We start from the raw sequence: 16,539 nt of genomic DNA, 5'->3' as shown, positions 1-16,539 counted from the left end.
AAAAATCACAAAACAGTAAATAAGTAAAACACAAAACACAATAAAAATGTAACACCAATTTATAAGTATAGATTATATTTTTATCTTTAAATGACACCAAAATGAAGACAATTGGATAAGGGGAACCGGAGATATGATTTTTTAAAGAATTAATGTTTTTTAGCACATAGACACGAATAGGGCCAATCTGGTCAACTGGTCACACCTCGACCGGGACAAAGTCAAGGTTTAAGGCCGACCGAGATGGAACCCTGCTTGCCTGCAACAAGCAGGAGGCCTCGGTCATAAGTTTACTTTTGGACTTAGTCGTTGTCTTAAAGATTTTCTTGAGCAGGACAAAGTCGCCAGTCCGATCCAACCTCCTTGGAGCTCTTCTTCAGATACGAGTCACGGGAGCCCTCGGTGAAGATTTCTACACGATTTTTCGAGATGAAAATCCTTTGATTGGGCCGAACCTGAATCTTGATCTGACTTACCTGGAGCTCTCTTCGGATACACTGAGCAGGAGGTCCCAGTCAACTTTCTCTGAGACTTTCTTCAGCGGGACGAACCTGCAAGTCATGCCAAGTCCTGGTTGAGGCAAGCTGGCTAGAATTGTCGCAGCAGGTCAGTCCATTTGTGGAGCTTTTTCCAAAAAGTTCTCCAAACTTATCCAAAATTCTGGATCTTCTTCCAGAAGGTCTTTTTAAGTTTCCTTTGGAGTCCGTAGCTCACCCCTAGGGCCCAGAAGCTGTGAGCTGCTCCTTGAGGGTGCGGACTACAACTCCCAGAGTCCACCTGGCTCAAATGCCAAAACGGCCAGTGGACATTAGTCAGCTGGTCTATTTCTTCAGTTCTTGATGCAGGGGCTCTGGTTAGCTATTTTTCTCCTGTGGCAAACAAGGAGTCCCTCCTGGAGCCAGTTGAAGCCAGGCAAAGTCCTTCTGTGGTGAAGCCCAAGTGTACAGCTGGTGCAGTCCTTCAGAGTGCTGTGTTTAGGTGCAGATTAGGGGTCCATCAGGGCAGTCCTTCTTCTCCTGATGTTCTTCCTTGTAGGGATCTGTTAAGGATCTGAGGTGTGGGTGCAGCTCTGCCATATTTATCCTTGTTCCTGGGTGAAAAACAGGGAGGTCCTTGTTCTCCAATCAGATGCAGGGTCCTTGCCCCTGTGATGACCACTTCCTGGGAAGTGTGGCAAAAATCAATCCCAGGGAGCAACATTCTTCAAAAATCCATCATGGCTGAAACTGATTTTTGGAGGTCACATCTGACTGAGTGTGGCTACAAATCTTAAACACACCCCTCTCCTGCCCTCTCCTAATCTAATCAAGAGGGGGCCTAATTGTCTGGGGTTGCAGGATGTGAGGGAGGTGCTGAGTTGCTCCAAATGTCCTTCCCTGCCTTTGAAAACCAGTTTGGCAGCCCTCCCCCCTTCCTGGTTCCCCATATGCTGAGGTAGTTCCTCTCCCCAGGCACATCCCTTTGTGTTCAGCCTATGCCACTTCACACCTCATGAAAGCAGCCTGGCCAGACTGCCAAAGGCTGGCCAATCAGAGAAGGGCACTACAGAGCTGAAGTTGGCAACTTTTTAGATAGAGTTTAAAACTCTTTACCTGAACTAGTTATATTGAATCCAACAATTGTGAGCTGTAGGATTTATTATAACAATTAATTTGATACCAAGCTTGATGCATTTGACACTTATGATGACTTTGTTAATTAAAATAAAGTCTCCCCATTTTAGCCTAAGAAGGCCATCCACTACATTGATGGAAAAACACATTTGGCTGTTTTACCTCACCAGAAAGTATAAACCATTTTTATAAGGTCCCTGCTTATAGTTACATGGCACCCAACCCTAGGGGCACATAGGGCACACCTTAGGGGTGACTTATATGTAACAATAAGGTCGTTTAAGACTTTGGAAGTACTTTTAATTCCAAAGTCAAATTTGCATATAACTTAGTTAAAGCAGGCCTGCCTTTAAAATGACACTGGGCACTACAGCAATGCACCTACAGGTGCACTACCTATGCTGGGGTCCCTAAAAAAACATGCCCTACCATATACTAGGGACTTACAGGTAGGTTAATATTGCCAATTATAATTAGCCTAATTTGCATATCCACTTAACACAGAGCACAGGCCCGAGGACTGGTTAGCAGTACCAAGGGCACCATCAGAGCCAGGAAAACACCAGCAAAAAGTGAAAATGGGTGCAAAAAGTTAGGAGGCCTCTGCAATCAGCCCTGTTTTCCCACATTTAGTGTGTGCCACATTTTTGTCCAGTAACCCTGGATATTCCTTGTCTCTCACCTCATATGAATATATCATCTTATGGTGATTTTCCATCTACAGCAGTTTTCTTGTTTCTCAGGACGTATTCAGGGCATTGAAAGGGATGTCACATACACTCTGGGTATACATTTGTAGTTGATCTATTTTTTTCCCCAAAAACCTTCCTTTAATTCATATTTATTTTTTGTCACTTCTGCTTGCTTATTTCTTTGCCCACCTCAGTTTACCAGGCCATCTGCCTGTTATCTAGTTTCTGCTTCTATTCAGGAGACAAGTCTCACACAGCCTTCAGATATTCTTATACCCTTCTGTCATATTTTGAAAAGCAATCACAGACAAGGTGGTCCACTGACTCCAGTAGGTCACCATCCCTGTGATGGCTGTAATTCATAGTGGGTTGCAATTTTGACCAACCTCAATAATAATCATGGGGTACGTTGAATTGTGAACCACTACGTGTTGGTAAATTGCGAACTGACTTATTAGTACATAGGTCGGTTCATGTTTATCACACTGGTTGTAAAAATACTGGGTGCAATTTGTGACAAGCTTTTTGGAGCAGTTCTTAGTACATCTAGCCCTTAGTTCTTCACAATATGGTCAATCCTGGAGATCTCTTACTTGCAACCTTCATTATATTATTGGTTTTTCATGCCTTCCCCATGCCCATTTAGTTTGAAGCAGGTGCATGGTCAGTTAGTGAAACTACCCTCAACACTACTCCTCTGGATGACAAGCTAAATTCAGTGTGCCATAGAGTTCCTTCCTATTTCAACTGCAGTATTTCCTCTATATGCCAGTGAGGTGTGGTTCTATTAACATTACTATTTGGGCACCATATCTCTTATATGACGATGTCTTCTTTCTTATAATATCTCCACTGATACCCTTAACTATTCATGACAGGATTACATTCATCATTTCCCATTTATTCTATCAGTCTTATTCTTGCATGATTGTTTTCTCGATGTTTGTAGTGTGTCCTGAAAGAGTCCCCATTATTCTCCAGTGTTCCCCAACTCTCACTCCTTCTGTGGTGCCTGCCCAAATGTAGACCTCCTTGGTTATCTGCCCTCCCATGTTCCAATAACATTCTGTGTCTTTGTTCCCCTATAGTTGATTGCTTGCTCTGCTCCTCCTCTGTGGGAAGTCTGCTAATGCTTACTGACTCTCTTTCCCTAACACTATTCTACTACTGTGTGCTTGTTTTCTGATCACACTATACTTACCATCATTTGGCATGATTCTTTAACATCTAATTCTGATTTAATTCAGCTGTCTTGTTGCTCTTTGTTTAACCTTTGTCTATGATGACCCCATTCCTAGTCTATGTTTAGTACATTTTGCACTAACACAATGTTATACCTGACAGCCTTAGGGTGGTCACCCCTAACTTTTTGCCTGCCTCCCTCCACTTTTTGGACACCGTTTTTGCTGGTTTTAGGACTCTGCACACTTTACCACTGCTACCTAGTGCTAAAGTGCATATGCTCTCTCCCTTCAAACATGGTAACATTGGTTTACACCCACTTGGCTTATTTAATCTGCTTATAAGTCCCCAGTAAAGTGCACTACATGTGCCAGGGCTGGTAGATTTCAATGGGCCTGCAGCACTGATTGTGCCACCCACATAAGAAGTCCCTTAGCCATGCTTCGGCCTGCCATAAAAAGGCCTGTGTGTGCAGTTGCACTGCCACTTCGACTTGGCATTTAAAAGTACTTGCCAAACCTTAAACTCCCCTTTTTTACATATAAGCCACCCCTAAGGTATGCCCTAGGTAACCCACAGGGCAGGGTGCTTTGTAGACAAAAGGCAGGACATGTACCTGTGTAGTTTACATATCCTGGTAGTGTAAAACTCCTAAATTCCTTTTTACACTGCTGTGAGGCCTGCTCCTTCGTAGGCTAACATTAGGGCTACCCTCATATATTGTTTGAGTGGTAACTTCTGATCTAAAAGGAGTAGGAAGGTCATATTTAGTATGGCCAGAATGGTAATCCAAAATCCTGCTGACTGGTGAAGTTGGATTTGATATTACTAATTTTGAAATGCCACTTTTAGAAAGTGGGCATTTCTCTGCACTTAAATCCTTCTGTGCCTTACAATCCACGTCTGGCTAGGCTCAGGGACAGCTCCCTTGTGCATTCCCTTAGACACACCCCAAACACAGGATACTCAGCCTCACTTGCATACATCTGCATTTTGAATGGGTCTTCCTGAGCTGGGAGGGTGGAGGGCCTGGCACTTGCATGTCAAAGGACAGTAGCCTGCCCTCACACAAAGGACTGCCACACAACCTACTGGGACCCTGGCAGATAGGATTGAACTGAAAGGGGACCTTGGACACTTCTAAGCCACTCGTTGAAGTCTCCCCCACTTCAAAGGCACACTTGGGTATTTACACAGGGCCTCTGCCCCTACCAACTCAGACACTTCCTGGAGAAGAGAACCTGATCCAGAACCTGCATCCTGCCAAGAAGACCTGCCTGGCTGCTCAAAGAACTCAACTTTCTGCTTTCTGTGAAGGACTGCTGCCTTGCTGTTGCCCTGCTGCCTTGCTGCTCCCTGGCTGTGGTGAAGAGGTGTTCTCCAAGGGCTTGGATAGAACTTGCCTCCTGGTCCCTGAAGTCTCAGGATCAAAAAGACTCCATCTCTACAAGAAGGACTCCTTGTGCTGCAAAATTTGACACACAGCCAGCCAGAAATGACGCACAGCCTGCACCGCACGCCGTACTGGAATGACGCAGCCCGACTTCGCATCGAGAAGTTTGACGCAGCACCAGTGTAGCGACCAGAAATTCGATGCACGGTCTCATTGAATTGACGCACAGCTGAGCTGGAACGACGCAGCCCAACTTCCATAGAGGAATCGACGCAGCGCCTGGCGTGCAGTAGAATATTCGACGCAACACCCACTGGATCGACGCAGCTCCTGTGACTTCATCCTGTCAGCACCGGAAATCATGCATCGTCCATGGGGCGTCTGAAAACCTTTGAACCCGGGGAGGATCCACGACCGAGCGCAGGAAATTGACACACAGCCATCTCTGTGTGAAAACTATACGACGCATCGCCATGTGCGGCCCAAGAAATCGACACACACCGATTTGTTTCCACGCTTCTCCTCCTCTGCGGTTCTTTGCGGAGATAGTACCTTGTGCTTGAAAGAGACTTTGTTTGCTCTTAAAAGACTTGAGACACTTTGGGCCTCATTATGACCCTGGCGGCCGGCGATAAGCTGGCGGTAACACCGCCAACAGGCTGGCGGTGTTCCGCTAGCCATTATGACCATACCGCCGGCCCCTCCACTATACCGCCAGGCTTTAGCCTGCCGGTCATAATCCCCGACCGCCAGCCTGGCCACGGCAGTAAACACCGCCATGGAAAGGCTGGCGGTAGGGGGAACTTGGGGTGCCTCTGGGGGCCCCTGCACTGCCCATGCACTTGGCATGGGCAGTGCAGGGGCACTCAGGCATAGCCCTGTGGTGCAGAAATGCGCGATGGGTGCTACTGCACCCGCTGCACATCAGCATTGCCACCGGCTCTATTACGAACAGGCAGCAATGTTGATGTGACTTTTCCACTAGGCCAGTGGACTGTAACACTGTTACCATCCGCTGGCCTAGTGGAAAAGTCATAATAGGGAGCCATGAATACCATCGACACTGGTGGTATTCTGGCTCCCGCAGCTTCGGCGGTCTTTTCAAAAGACTGCCGAGGTTGTAATGAGGGCGTTTATATCACTTTTCAGAGATATCTCAACATATACTTATTGCATTTTAATCATTTTGATCTGCATTTAGCCAGATAAATAATATATTTTTTTTCTAAACACTGTGTGGTGTATTTTTGTGATGCTATATGGTGTTATTTTATGATTTATTGCACAAATACTTTACACATTGCTTTCTAGGTTAAGCCTGACTGCTCAGTGTCAAGCTACCAGAGGGTGGGCACATGATAATTTGGATTGTGTGTGACTTACCCTGACTAGAGTGATGGTCCTTGCCTGGACAGGGGGTAACCTGACTGCCAACCAAAGACCCCATTTCTAACACACAATATTTACATAAGATACATTAAATATTAGACACCAGCCTGTTGCTGTAGTCCAAGGCATTTCCTGGCTGCTTAAAGAAGTGTCTTTGCTGTTCTGATTGATTCAGCGGCATGCCTGCCTAGCAGGGCATGTGCTATGTTAATTTGCTTTAGTTTCTTCTTCACCTCCTCAAACTTAGTATACCATAATCAAGGTAGAAGGGAGTGCATTTGCCATTATACATAATCTCCTTTTTTGTCTTGCTGCCTTTACTATTCAAACTTTGTCTCCATATCTCTCTGCTTTCATCATTGGATCATCATGGGGAGAGCCCTTAATTGGGGTTTTACTCTGTGGTCTGTCGACTTGTTGCCCCTCAACGGTTTCCTTATCTACAATCAATTCATGTGAGAGTCTTTCTTGTGGATCTTTCATGAGATGTGTTCATGTTGCCTTCAGTAGGCTCAGTATGTGCATATTATTGTGCTTTGATGTGCTCTCTGGGTCTGCCAGTTTGTTTTCATGTGTTCTTAGAGTCTCTTCCAATTCAGCGATTTGACCAGTATGGGCAATTATGTCATCTATACTCTATTGTTTATATTCTGCATTTAAATACAGATGTGCTCTCTCTGCCTAGTTCTTATATAAGTAGTATCACAATGATTGCCAGACTATCATTTATTTACTTATTGCCTTATTGCTCTCCAATTTTAACTATTTCAAGTCTGATTAGGAGAGTGAGGTTCCACGAGGTTGTGCCATTTTGATGCCTTATGGTTCTACCAGTGGCTAAGAATGTCTTACTGCTATTCTGTGGTTCTACATTTCGTGTGGTCGAAGTTTCCTAATAATATGCATTTTTGTAGTTTATAAACGTTGGCTATTTTGGACTCGCCATATAGTTGAAGCTTTACACTGAAAAAGCACTGGAATGGTACAATTATACAATAAGTACAAAAATAGAACTCATAAGTATTGTGTAAGTCTGTCTTATACATTCTATTTGAATGAAAAAATATCTGCATTGCACTTTGAAATATGGAAGGGGACTAGTGCATGAAGATTCTTCATGGAAGATTTTAAACACATGAGGAAGTTTTTATTTGATGTGCATAGATAAAACAGTGTCCTCTTATCTTCTATCCCTCGACCAATATCAACCTTTAAGGACAATGCACGTCATTTATTATCCATTCTCATTGTACTGTCTATCAGAACCCTTCTCTGTGCAGGGGGCCCCATGGGACCCCTTGCACCCCGTCTCCACCAGCTTTTACATGGCGGTGCAACCACCATGTAAAAGCTGGCGGAGAGGGGGGTTGTAATTCCCAAGGTGGCGCAGCACGCAGCGCAACCCTGGCGGATTAGGACCGCCAGCCCCACCAGTCCCTCCAGTGGCAGTCTGACCACCAAAGCGGTCAGATCACCGCTTTGGCAGCTGTCAGACCACCATTGCGACCTCTTCACTAGGGCCATAGTGTCAGCTGCAACTGGCTCAGCCAATTGCAACGCTTAAATTGAAGACATTGGGTGGTCATTACAACATTGGCGGTAAAAGGTGCCTACCGCCGTGCAGAAGACCGCCAATACACCGCCGCCGCGGCGGTATTCCGCCCCAGCTATTATGACACACATCTTGGAATCCGCCGAAATTCAGACACCCACACAACACCGCCACACCAAAGGTCAGTGATAAACTGGCGGAAACAAATCCTCCACCTCCACGCCAACAGAAACACGCCCATGCTATTACGACCCATGAATCCACGCGGCGGTCTTTCAACCGCAGTATTCCATTGGCGGTACACACCGCCGCGCTCAAAATGCACACACATCTCCAAAACACTGCCACATTGGACAATTCCAAATGCACACACCTGATACACATACAAACACCACTCCCACACACCCCACACAATATAAAACACACACCCACATCACCCAAAAACCCCTACGACCAAAAAATCACGAACGAAGGCCAGAGAGAGAGCACAGAATAGACAACCCCATCACACAGAGGCACACAACACTATCACCCACACAACATCCACACAGAAATAACCACACACCACTACACTCACCACACTCATCACCACATACACCACACCACACATCACCCACACCACCCCATGTCACGCCAAAGACACCCCCGCTTCTCCGAGGAGGAGCTGAGGGTCATGGTGGAGGAAATCGTCCGGGTAGAGCCACAGCTATTTGGCTCACACGTACAGCACACATCAATAGCCAGGAAGATGGAGTTATGGCGCAGAATAGTGGACAGGGTGAACGCCGTGGGACAGCACCCAAGAAATAGGGAGGACATCAGGAAGAGGTGGAGCGACCTACCGGGGAAGGTGCGTTCAATGGTCTCCAGGCACAACATCGCGGTACAGCGGACTGGCGGCGGACCCCCACCTCCTCCCCCACAACTAACAACATGGGAGGAGCAAGTCTTGACCATCTTGCATCCTGAGGGCCTCGGAGGAGTCGGTGGAGGATGGGACACTGGTAAGTCAAATCTTAACTATCATATCCCCCACCCTACCTGCATACTATCACACACCCCCACCCTCACACCCTCCCCTATCACTCCAAATCCTCACTAATCTACCCATAACACAAACCACCCATCCCAACACCAAGCCCTGCATGACACAACTAAGCATGGACACCCCTCACTAAAGCATGCCCACTGCACATACCCAGAACACACCCCCAACCATCATCACACAAACCCACACACAGGAATGCTTGCACTGGGGTACACAAACACCCACCCATTGCACATCATTACACACACACATGCAATAATCATGCTCTTATGCCCCTGCAGGAACCCGAAGGACCGTCACCACACCAGAGGGTCCAGACAACACCACTCCACCCCCAGAAGAGGCCCACAGTGACAAGAGCAGCTCTGTCCTTCTAGATCCTGATGACCAGCCCGGACCATCGTGGGCCTCGGGACAGTCGGTTCCACTTGCAAAGGCACAGCCCAACACCGACCTTCCACCCTCTGGTAACACCAGCACAGCACCCACCCAGCGGGCCCAAACCTCCCTACCCAGGACAGGTCAATCAGCTGTGTGCCCACTACTACAGGGAACCTGGGATAACCCACCACCCCAACAACAACAACAGGGACCTGGGGGCAGTGGTGGTGGGCACACGGTCCAGGGGACGGAGGCACTGGAGCACAGGGGAACTGGGAGGGCTGCTGTGCGACAGGGGGCGGACAGGCCAAGGGAACCCACTCTCCACGAGGCCCTATCCTCCATCATGGGAGCATACCACCACTCCCAGGAGACAATGGCGACGGTCCTGGACAAGTTGCAGGACACCCTGCGCCTGCAGGACGAACTGTATTTGGGGTTCAGGGAGGAGCTCAGGACCATCAGCTCCGCCCTGGGCACCATCGTAGGGGTGCTGAAGGACATACAGCAGACCTTCAGGGACACCGTGGCACTCCAAGGGGCCCCTGACACTTGCATGGACGATGAACTGCCCACCACCTCCGCCGGCACTAGTGGACAGGACGCCCCGCCACAGGACCAACACACCAGCACTCCACCCCCTGCAGACGGACAACCACCACGCAAGCGGGCCCTGAGATCCAGGAACAGGACAGAGCAAGATGACAAGACCCCTGCCAGGAAATGAGACCACCCTGATTGTCACCCCACTGTCCCACTTTGTTACCCTGTCCATACTTAAACTGCACCAGCTCCACTTCCTATGCCCAGATGGGCAGTGCACCTGTGACACTAATAGAATGGACTCTGCCATGGACATTCCTCCGCCATCACCCATCCTCATTTTACAAACCCCTCACATTTCAGAGCACTTCAATAAACACCCTTGAAACACAAAACAATCTGGAGTAAGTCTGTGATATAGTAAATATGTATTATCAATGACAGTGTCATAATGGGTTTACCATTGTAAGGCTAACATACCTATGTCACACATCACAAGCCCTTGAAGGATGCAAGCAGTTGACACGTAGGTAACCACACCTGTGAAACCGTAATGGAAGGGTACAACTCAGTTTCCAAATAGTGATTTAAATCGAGAAACAGGATAGAGGTAGACGTGTGAAAGTTAATGTAATGCTAAAAATGAAAATGTTCTCACCTTTATCTCACTGGAAATATTGCTGTATGACTGACTCCCTGTTGTCGTTGTCTTCTTCCTCAGCTTCATCCTCATCACTGTCCACAGGCTCCACAGACTCCACAGCTGCTACCACACCGTCATCTGGATCATCCTCCTGCAGAAAAGGCACCTGGCGTCGCAAAGCCAAATTATGGAGCATGGAGCAGGCGATGATGATGTCGCACACCTTCTTCGGTGAGTAGAATAGGGATCCACCTGTCACATGGAGGCACCTGAACCTGGCCTTCAGGAGGCCGAAGGTGCGTTCGATCACCCTCCTAGTCCGCCCATGGGCCTCATTGTACCGTTCCTCTGCCCTGGTCCAGGGATTCCTCACTGGGGTCAATAGCCAGGACAGGTTGGGGTAACCAGAGTCCCCCAATAGCCATACACAGTTCCTGTGGAGTTGACCCATCATATCAGGGATGCTGCTAATCCGCAGGATGTAGGCGTCATGCACTGAGCCAGGGAACATAGCATTTACCTGCGAGATGTACTGGTCTGCCAAACAGACCATCTGGACATTCATGGAATGATAACTCTTCCTGTTCCTGTACACCTGTTCACTCCTGTGGGGGGGGGACCAGAGCTACATGGGTCCCATCAATGGCACCTATGACGTTGGGGATATGTCCAAGGGCATAGAAGTCACCTTTCACTGTAGCCAAATCCTCCACCTGAGGGAAAATGATGTAGCTCCTTACGTGTTTCAGCAGGGCAGACAACACTCTGGACAACACGTTGGAAAACATAGGCTGGGACATCCCTGATGCCATGGCCACAGTTGTCTGAAAAGACCCACTTGCAAGGAAATGGAGCACTGACAGCACCTGCACTTCAGGGGGGATTCCAGTCAGATGGCGGATTGGTGACATCAGGTCTGGCTCCAACTGGGTACATAGTTCCTGGATAGTGGTGCGGTCAAACCGGTAGGTGACGATGACATGTCTCTCTTCCATTGTCAACAGGTCCACCAGCGGTCGGTACACCGGAGGATTCCGCCATCTTCTCATATGTCCCAGCTGACGGTGCCTACGAAGGACAACAGCGAAGAACCAGTCATTATTCCTCCAGGTATGTACCCACAGTTACACACAAGACTACACCACTCACAAAACCCTTCCTGTATGTGTGTTGAGTGTAGGCCTAGCTATGTGTGACGCAGTAGTAAATGAAGCCATGTGGGCCCCTGAAATGGCGGCTGCCTGACCTCTAAACTGGGACAATGGGATTGTGGGTTAACTTCGCTGGCGTTGCACACCGTCGCGGTAGGCGGTCGTAGACCGCGGCGCAATGCTGCATTGGTTAACATTGGACCCTATGGGTCCCAGGAGCCAATGAACAGGTGCGCCGACGGTGATGATGTGCCCCGCCGCGGACGTCACCGCCGCGGACGTGATCGCCATTTTCTATCTGTTCAATCACTAGATACCTGACCTTCGACAGGAGAGGACCTACACTGCAAGTGATGCTGTGACCTCGGTCTGGAAGCGACGATGGCTGCTGCGTCTGGAGAAAGGGCCCCTGCCTTCACTGCACAGGAGTTGGAGAAACTGGTAGACGGGGTCCTCCCCCAGTACACGCTACTCTACGGTCCTCCAGACCAACAGGTTAGTACACAGGGAGCACGTTGTATGGGCTAGGCCTGGGTGGACAGGCTGGTTGGAAGAGGGAAGGGGGCAGAGTTCATAGAACAACAATGCATGGGAATGAATGGGCCACATGGCCAGAGTAGGGAGGGGGCCACTCACAACGACGGTGCAGTTGTTAATGACTGTTCCTCTTCCTTGTGCATGTCTTATAGGTCAGCGCCCACCAGAAGAGGGACATTTGGCGTGCCATCGCCAAGGACGTCCGGACCCTGGGGGCCCACCAGAGACGGGGAACCCACTGCCGTAAGAGATGGGAGGAGATTCACCGCTGCAGCAAGAAGACAGCCGAGGCTCAGCTGAGGATGGCCTCCCAACGTGGGAGGGGTGCCCATCGCACCATGACCCCCCTGATGTTCCGGATCCTGGCAGTGGCCTACCCGGAGTTGGATGGGCGCTTGAGGGCATCACAGCAGACACAAGGGGGTGAGTACAACCTCATTCTGCTGACTTTGCGCATAGTGGGGGGGTCTGGGTGGGGGAGGTGGGCTGTGGGTGTCCCTAGGCCAGGGCGAGTTAGGTAGGCAAGGCCCCTCCATAATGTAGGCCATGTGGCACTCTACCCCACCTCAGCAGAGTGCCAAGTCGAGGTACAGTTGTCCCTGAGGCATACATGTGCGCAGATGTCCACCATTGCCATGTAGGCCATATCGCAGAAATTGCATGTGCAGAGGGCATGAGCACGGCGTAATGCAGGGGCTGCTGCGTCTGTCTTGTCCGCCAACGGTAGCGGTAATCCATGCACTAAAACTCTCTTTCTTCTGTCTCCCACCCTTTTTCTGCTCTCCCTGTCCTTTTGTACATCAGCATCAAAAGGCGGAGGTACAGTGGCACCGGAGCACGAGGGAGCTGCATCCCACATGGCCATGGAGGGCCACACCACAGACTCTGAATGCACCAGTGGGACGGAGGGCGAGGGGAGCATCACATCGGCCACTGGATCACCAAGCAGCGACATGGACTCGTTCGCCGATGGGGCTCCCTTGTGGTGGTGGCACCATCTTTGCCCTCCACCTCTGCAGGTACAGCCGCCACCTCCCCTACCAGCCCCGCCCTCCCAGCAGCCCCTCAGCGTTCACCCTGTGCCCGTTCACCCAGGAGGGTGGGCATCACCTTCGCCCCAGGCACCTCAGGCCCTGTCCCAGTCACCCCTGCTGCCCTCAGTGAGGAGGCCATTGACCTCCTCAGGTCACTCACTGTTGGGCAGTCTACCATTGTGAATGCCATCCAGGGTGTAGAACGAGAGTTGCAACACGGTAATGCATTCCTGGAGGGCATTCATTCTGGTCAGGCTGTCCTTCAGCGAACTCTGCAATCTCTGGCCTCAGCACTGATGGCAGCCATTGTCCCTGTGTGTAGCCTCCCCCCTCCAACTTCCTCCACCCAGACCCAATCTCCTGTACCCCAGCCCATTCCAAGCACACCTACAGACCAGCATGCACACAAGTCAACACACACAAGTAGCTCAAGCAAACATAGGCACCACACACACCACAAGCCCTCATGCAAGCCTCACCCACGTACAGCAACATCCACTGCCTCCACTGTGTCCCCCTCCTCCTCTTCTCCCTCCTCCCTCCCAGTCTCGTCTACACACACACCTGCATGCACCACATCTACAGGCACCATGAATCGCACAAGGACACCCAGCACCACAAGCCGCTCACCTGCACTCACCACCTCCACTGCCATTTACACGTCCCCTGTGTCCTCTCCCAGTGTGTCTGTGACGCTCCCTCCCAAAGTACACAAACGCCAGCAATCACTCACCCAACATCCATCCACCTCACGACAGCCTCCAGTACCTGCACCCAAAACACCTAAAGTGACACCTCCGACAACCACCTCCTCTTCCTCCACTCCCAGACCCCCTCCAGCTACCCATCCCAGTGTTCGTCAGAAACTGTCCCTCTGTAAAGTTGCCCCCACCCCACCCCCTCCAATTCATCAGTCCCGTCGTAGCGCCTCAGCCAAAAAGCCTCCAATACCAGTGGTGCCTGTTCAAGGTTTGTGGAGTGCACCGGCCACCAGGGCAGGCAGTAGGACCCGGAGCCAAGGCACTGGCAGCCCCCCCCCTGTAAAGGCTCTAAAATTGGAGAGTGGACGACGGGACCGTGTTAAGACTCCTGGTGGGAAAACAACTGACATGGGTTCCAAGGGGATTGGAGAGTCAGCTGTGACTCCACCAAAGGTGGGGAAAGGCCAGAGGAAGTCTGCCCAGCCTGTTGTGAGTGTCACGGCAGAGAAGTGCGCCATCATTTCAGGCGGTCGACACACAACCGCCAGCACCGTCGTCACTGGTCAGGAGACCACCGCCAGAGTCACAGCCCAGGAGGGCCCAAGTATCGTCACTGGTCCAGAGACCACCGCCGGAGTCACAGCCCAGGAGGGCCCAAGTATCGTCACTGGTCCGGAGGCCACCGCCGGAGTCACAGCCCAGGAGGGCCCAAGTATCGTCACTGGTCCGGAGACCACCGCCGGAGTCACAGCCCAGGAGGGCCCAAGTATGGTCACTGGTCCGGAGACCACCGCCGGAGTCACAGCCCAGGAGGGCACAAGTATCGTCACTGGTCAGGAAACCACCGCCGGAGTCAGTGCCCAGGAGGGCACAAGTATCGTCACTGGTTAGGAGACCACCGCCGGAGTCAGTGCCCTGGAGGGCCCCGGCTGCCACAGCCCCGCTGGGCAATGATGGAACGTTATGCCACACACCAATGCCCACTGTAGAGAACGTCATGCCACACACCAATGCCCAGTGTAGAGAACGTCATGCCACACACCAATACGTCATGCCACACACCAATGTCCGTATCGGAACCACCAAGTCAAAGCACCGCTGAACAGTCCGGAACCACCATGGCAAAGCACCGCTGAACAGGGCAAAGACCGCCATGTCAAAGCACCGCTGAACAGGGCAAAGACCGCCATGGCAAAGCACCGCTGAACAGGGCAAAGACCGCCATGTCAAAGCAAAGACTGCCATGGCAAAGCACCGCTGAACAGGGCAAAGACCGCCATGGCAAAGCACCGCTGTACAGGGCAAAGGCCGCCATGTCAAAGCAAAGACTGCCATGGCAAAGCACCGCTGAACAGGGCAAAGACCGCCATGTCAAAGCACCGCTGAACAGGGCAAAGACCGCCATGGCAAAGCACCGCTGAACAGGGCAAAGATCACCATGTCAAAGCACCGCTGAACAGGGCAAAGACCGCCATGTCAAAGCACCGCTGAACAGGGCAAAGACCGCCATGTCAAAGCACCGCTGAACAGGGCAAAGACCACCATGGCAAAGCACCGCTGAACAGGGCAAGCACCGGGTAGGAATGAATGGCCCGCCACATCAGGCATCCTTATCCCATGTGCAGCTGGGACAGTGACAGGACAGGAACTTTCACGGGGAGACTAATCCAGTCTGGGCACCAGTCCCCCCCAGTACCAGTAGAGACCTGCATCTACTTGAGTGACTGTGGCTTTGCACTCCCCAGGATGGTACAGTGGGCAACCCACCCACTGTAGAGACTTGAGAGACTGTGGCTTTGCACTCCCCAGGAAGGCACAGTGGGCAACCCCCCTACTGTAGAGACTTGAGAGACTGTGGCTTTGCACTCCCCAGGATGGCACAGTGGGCACCCCACCCACTGTAGAGACTTGAGAGACTGTGGCTTTGTACTCCCCAGGATACATCAATGGGCATGGAGCCCCGTCGTGGATCTGGCTTTGCAGTCATCCGGCTGAGGTGCCCCCCCTTCCCTTCCCCCTGAGGTGCCTGTAGTATTTCTTTCTGATGCCCCGGCAGTGTTCTCTCCGATTGTGGTCAGGTATCCTTTGTGGGCCTCGCCCATGCATTTTTGGACTGTTGGTGCACGGACATTGTTATTTACATATCTGCACTACTTCTCGTATTGTATATCATTATGACTGATTTTCAAATATATATCTGTATATTTTTGTATGACATGTATATTGCCACATTACAATGTTTGACCGAATTTTGCATTGTCTTTTCATTCTTCCGGGGGGATTGTGGGTTGTTACTGTGATTTTTGTGAATGCATTGGTGTGTATGTTGTAATATGCGAGGGTGGGGGTGTTTGGTGGGTGTCCCCCTAACTTTTGCCTCCCCCCTCCCCCGTGTCGTAGGTGCAGTACTCACCGTTGTCTTCGGCGCCTACGTAGCTGTTGGTCGTAGAGGAGCAGAAACACAAGGGCAGGTAGTATTTGGAGTTCCGGCTCCATGGAGTCCTCGTTCCTCGTGGGATGTGTTCAGGTGAGCGTTTTCCCATATCAAAAGCTGTTTCCGCCGTGTTTTTATCAACGGTGAATCCGCCCCGGAAAAGGTGGCGGATTGCCGGGTTGTAATACTGTGGGCGGTACATTGTCTCCTGCCTGTCTGTTGGCGGTGACCGCTGCGCTGCTTGTT

The sequence above is a fragment of the Pleurodeles waltl genome, chromosome 6 (assembly GCF_031143425.1).
Source record: "Pleurodeles waltl isolate 20211129_DDA chromosome 6, aPleWal1.hap1.20221129, whole genome shotgun sequence".
In the NCBI taxonomy this organism is placed as follows: domain Eukaryota; kingdom Metazoa; phylum Chordata; class Amphibia; order Caudata; family Salamandridae; genus Pleurodeles; species Pleurodeles waltl.
This window is presented reverse-complemented; position numbering follows the sequence as displayed.